The following is a 5,846-nucleotide window of genomic DNA, read 5'->3' as shown; positions in this document are numbered from 1 at the left end:
AAGTAGGTGCTTTAGACCACTGAGCCATCTCACCAGCCCTGAGGAGCTTACTTTAAAAAAATTTTTTTTCTTTCTTTTTAACATGGTCTCATTATGTAGCCCAGACTGGCTTGAACTCTTGGGTGATCTGCCTGCCTCAGCCTCCCAGGCGCTGGGATTGCAGGCTTGCACCACCATATCTGGCAGTTACAGGGCTCTAACTCGAAAGGGTTAGTTAAGCTCAGATGTCTCAGAAGTCTTGCTGTGACCCATGGCCTGGAAGTACATCTCCATAGCCCTCATCTGCCCAAGTCCTCTGTCATAGCCCCGGGGCCTGCACCGACCTTGGCCACCAGGGGGCACGGCAGGGCCAGAGCTGGGAGGGCAGCGGGCAGTGTCCCCACCAGGTGCAGAGGATGATGGTGCTAGTCCCAGCCTGGCTAGATGGCTGAGCAGGAGACCAGTGTGGCCTGTGTGTGGCCAGGATGTGCACCGCAGTGACAGGGTGACCTTCCCGTCACACAGGAGACAGGACCCAGGCTCTCTGGGGGTGAGGTCAGAGTCCTCTCAAGACCTGGGTCACTTAGCCAGGCATGGTGGTGCACATCTGTCATCCCAGCACTTGGGAGGCTGAGGCAAGAGGATCTCCATGAATTTGAGGCCAGCCTGGGCTACATAGTAGGTTTGGGGCTCCAGGCTGTGGTCCTTTCTTGTCTGGACACTCTGGCGGGCACACTGGGTGACACGTGCTGACCCAGATTATGGCATTTACATAGGGCTGCCATGAGGGCCCCCTGCCACTTTGCACCTGTGAGGGAGGGTGACACACCCATCACCTCCAGCTGCAGCCAGTGTCACTCTGTCACCTGCACTTAGCTCCTCCTAGAATCCAGTCCAGGGCCAAGCACGTGGTATGGCACGCCCAAGCACTACCACCCACCCCATGTAGGCATTGTGCAAGAACTGGGGGCAGGGGCTGGTGAGATGGCTCAGTGGTCTAAAGCACCTACTTAGAACAAGCTTAGCAAAGCACAGGGACCACAGTTCAATCCCCCAGCACCACATGCCAGCCAGCCCCGCCCCCTGGTGTGCTGAGCTGGCCACACACACACACACACACACACAAATAAAATTTTTAAAAAATGATAGAAAAAAAAAAAAACTGGGGGCACTGAAGGAGCCAGCAGCTTAAGGTCATGGCTTGAGGCCAGAGAGGCTTTCAAACCTGTGCTCTCCAGCCCCAAGTGCCTGAGCTTCGCCAGGTGAGGTGGTGCACAGCTGCCTCCCATCTCAGAGCTCTTGTGAGCACGAGGATCAAAAGTTCCAGCACAATCCAGGAAATTTAGTGAGACCCTATGTCAAAAATAAAAACAATGTAAAAAGGGCTGGGGGTGGGATGTAACTCACCACAAAGGATTTGCGTGCTACCTCCAGCACCAAAAAAAAAAAAAAAAGGTTCGATCCTCCTGCTGGCTGACCAGACCCTCCAGGCAGAGGCCACTGTTAGCAGGTCATTTGGACCCAGAGTGACATTCAGCCCCCAGCTGATACTGGGCACCAAGGGACATAAAGCAGGCAGGATTCAGGATTGGCCTGACCTTCAGACCTTGCTAGGTGCCTTGTGTTTTCTCGTTTCCTTGGCATTCACTATGTAGCTCCGACTGGCCTGGAACTTAGGGGATCCTCCTGCCTCAGCCTCTGGAATGCTGAGGTGATAGGCATGCACTACCATGCCCAGGCGTTAAAGGCTACATTCTGGGGGAAAGGTGGTTGGCTCTGGGGTACATTCCAGAAGCTGGGTTGAAACCTCCAGAGAGCCCTGAGTCTCAGATGAGCGAGGCACCTGCACCTGCGATGAAAGCAAGCCGGTGCCTAGTGTTAGGAGGCAGAGTCTTCCTCACGGTTGGGTGTGATGGTGCACGCCTGGGAGGCCAGCACTTGGGAGGCTGAGGCAGGATGATCACCTCCAGTTCCAGGCCAGCCTGGGCTACTTCATGAGTTTAAGGCCAGACTTGAGGACATGGTAAGATGCTGATGTAAAATCTGTGTGAGGGAGAGACCAGGACACATGCATGTAACCTCTCTTCCTCCAGTAGAACAGTGTGCGATCATTATGAGTCTGAGCTGTGTGGTGAGACCCTGTACCAAATACATACTGGAGAAAGGGAAAAAAAAAAAAAAAAAAAAAAAAAAAAAGTCTGGGTGCATTGGCAGTAGCATACGTCTACAATCCCAGCTACTCAGGAGGCTGAGGCAGGAGGATTGCTGTGAGTTCCAGGCTAGCCTGGACTACAATAAAAAGGAAAACAACCAGAGCCTTGGGAGCAGAAAATGCGTCAGAGACCACAGGGCAAGAAGGACAGCGCCAGCTGGCCTGGGGCAGAGCCAGAGGCCTCTTCCTGCAGCCCAGCCCAGAGCCTGCATGGGGCAGGCGCAGCCGAGCCCCGAGGAGGAAATGTCCCTCCACACCCAGAGCTCTGAGTATTCAGTGCTCCCCAGGGATAGCAAATTCTCCCTCGGGCAATGGAGCAAAGCTGGGAGCCCACACTGCCTGTTCTGCTGGATTTATTTTAGTAACTCTGAGAGCACTGAAGACAGACAAGGCCGCACATGCTTGTGAACTCAGGAGGCTGAGGCAGAAGGATTTCCAGTTTGAGGCCTGCCTGGGTTACACAGCAAGGTCAAGGCCAGCCTGAACTGACTCAAAACAACAAAAAGGGGCTGGTGAGATGGCTCAGTGGTCTAAAGCACCTACTTAGAACAAGTTTAGCAAAGCACAGGGACCACGGTTCAATCCCCCAGGACCACATGCCAGCCAGCCCCACCCCCTGGTGGGCTGAGCTGGCCACATACACACACACAAATAAAATTTTTTTAAAAATGTTTAAAAAAAAAAACCCACACAGAACAAAAAGCAAAACCAGGCAAGAAGATGAATCTTTGCAGTTAGCCAGGAACTTTGAGCTGGAAGAATGATGGTAATGAAATCTTTGAAAAAGCCAGAAAAAAAGAAAAAAAAGGGAACCAGGTGTGGTGGCACTCACTCATGGTCCCAGCTACACTGGAGACTGAGGCAGAAGGAGTGCTTGGACCAGTAATTCAGGGCCAGCTAAGATAATATAGCAAGCTCTTCCTCTTTTTTATGGCACTGGGACTGAACCCCAGGCCCTTGCACTGAGCCACAATGCAGGCTCTTGCTGTGTAGCTCAGGCTGCCTTCAAGCTCAGGGTGGTCTTCCTGCCTCAGCCTCCCCAATGCTGGCACTACAGGCATGTGCCACCATGCCCCAGTGATTTTATTTTTTACTTTGAGACAGAATTTCACCAAGTTGCTAGATTCCTCAGGTTTGGGTTGAACTTGAGGTTCCAGAAAGAACAGGATCACTTAACACTTTTGCCAGTTAGGCTGGGTAAGCTTTGCTACTTTGGTTTTAATTTTCTGCGACGGGGTTTCAGGTTGACCTTAAATCGCAGCGATCCTCCTGCCTCAGCCTCCCAGGGCTGGGATCACAGGCGTGCGCCATTCCCCCAATTCTTTCAAGGGAAGACAGGAGCAGGAAGTGCCTAGCTGGCCTGGGCCTAGCCCTGGCCTCGGCTTTGCAACGAGCGCCGAGGCTCCGCCCCTCTGGCGGCCTTTGAGTGGCCTGGCCCCGCCCCATTTCCCCATTAGGCGTGAATGTCACTCAGCCAGTTCCGCTGCATGATTTCCCAGCCCAGGAAGGACACGCCCGGGCACAAAGATGTAATCGTGGCTCCGTGGAGGAAGGCACATCCTCGGGGCGGGGCCACGTGCCTGGCTCCACCTCCCCAGAGCCGCAGCGCCAGCTGTTTGACGGCAGAGCTATGGGCGGCGGGCAGGTCATCCGCTTTGGCGGGACACCCTCCTTCCTCTGAATGGGCCAGTCCCTCTTTCTTCATTTATTTATTTCTTCATTTACTTTTTTGGTAGAGGGTTTTATATGCTGCCCTGACTCCTAGCGATCCTCCTGTCTCAGCCTCCCCAGCGCTGGGATTACAGGCGTGTGCCACCACACCTGGTTTCAGTGACCAGTTTGGCGTGGATCCGGCCAGGAATGTGGTACCAGGGACCAAATCTTGATCCTTGCGCTCAAATTCTGGTCCTATCTCTCTGGTCTTGGATATTTTTTCTTTTTCCTTTGTTTTTTGAGACAAGATCTTACTCTGTAGTCCAGGCTGTGGGATCCTCCTGCCTCACCCTTCAGAGAGCCTGGCTTACACCACTGTGGCCAGCTCTAGTAGGAGTTGTTTGTTTTGGTTGGTTTGCTTAGGTTGTACTGCAGATTGAACTTTGGACCTATGGGAACTCTACAATTGTTCTAGCATCCAGCTCCAACCTCAGCCCTTTATTTTTAATTTTGGGATGAGACCTTGCTAAATCGCCCAGGTTGGCCTTGAATTTGTGATCCTTCTGCATCAGCCTCCCCTGCAGCTGAGATTATAGGCATATGTCATTCTGCCTTCTTTTTTTTTTTTTTTTCTTTTTTTGGTGGAACCAGGGATTGAACTCAGGTCCTTGCGCTTGCCAGGGAAGCACTTATTCCACCGAGCCATCTCCCTGGTCCCCCCCTTTTTTGTCCTTTTTAAAATTTTTTTTATTTTGTTATCTTTGGAGACAGGGTCTCACTATGTAGTTCACAAACTTTTTTTTTTTTTTTTTCTTTTTTGCAGAACTGGGGATTGAACTCAGGCCCTTGTGCTTGCCATGGAAGTGCTTATACCACTGAGCCATACGCACTATGTAGTTCAGGCTGGTATTGAACTCACTATGTAGCCTAGGCTGCCTTCTAACTCCTGGCATCCTCCTGCCTCAGCCTTCCTCCTGAGTGTTGGAATTACAGGTGTGTGCCACCATACCCAATTGTGTTTTTTTTGTGGAACAGGGGATTGAACTCAGGCCCTTGCCCTTGCCAGGGAAGCGCTTATTCTACTGAGCCATCTCCCTGGTCCCATACCCTGCTTTTTTTTTTTTGTGGAACCGGGGATTGAACTCAGATCCTTGGGTTTGCCAGTCAAGCGCTTATCCTAATGAGCCATCTCCCCGGCCCCTTCTTCTAATTCTTCTTCTTCTTTTTTTTTTATAATATTAGTGTGTGTGTGTGTGTGTGTCTGTGTTTCTCTGAATTCGACTTAGGACCTTATGCATGTTAAGCCTGTGCTCTAGCACTTAGCCAGCCAGCCCCTCCTGTTCCTGTTTATGCTTAGGCTTTTAGAGTACACAGACAGATATCCTTTCATCTCACTAACCTCTCTTCTCCCAGGCAACCTTTTGCCCAGAAAAAAAAAAAAAAATCAAAGAAATTCTCAGTGTCCTCTTGACATGTAATCATAGATCCTGGTGTTTGCAGGGTCAGCCTGGAAACTGTGTGGTTGGAATAAGCTCACTGGGTTTTCAAGCTGCCTGGGCAAAGATGTCTGGGTGGTCTTGAGGGTCAAGGCCTCCCTTGTGCTTTGCTCTGAGGCTTGGGGACTCTGCTAGACCTGTGTCCAGGACTGGAGCACTTCCCACAGCATGCCAGAGAGAAAGCTGTGGCTTTCAGTAGTGTGATGGCTCCCAGCACTTGGGAGTCTGAGGCAAGAGGGTCGAGGCCAGCCCTGGACTCCATGGTGGACCCTATCTCCAAAAAACATGGCTCTGGGAATTTTGTGGCATTTCTTCTTTTCTTTTCTTGTCCTTTTCTGTGGTGCCAGGGATAGAACTTGGGTTTGCACATAACTGGCAAGTGCTCTACACTGAGCCACATCTCCATCCTATTGGGGGGGGGCAGCATCTCACTATATAACCCAAGATGGTCTTTTTTTTTTTTTTTTAAATTTTATTTATGTGTGTGTGTGTGTGTGGCCAGCTCA

This window comes from Octodon degus, unplaced genomic scaffold (assembly GCF_000260255.1).
Source record: "Octodon degus isolate 3935 unplaced genomic scaffold, OctDeg1.0 scaffold00282, whole genome shotgun sequence".
Classification (NCBI taxonomy): Eukaryota; Metazoa; Chordata; class Mammalia; order Rodentia; family Octodontidae; genus Octodon; species Octodon degus.
The sequence above is the reverse complement of the archived record's forward strand: the minus strand, read 5'-3'. Positions refer to the sequence as shown.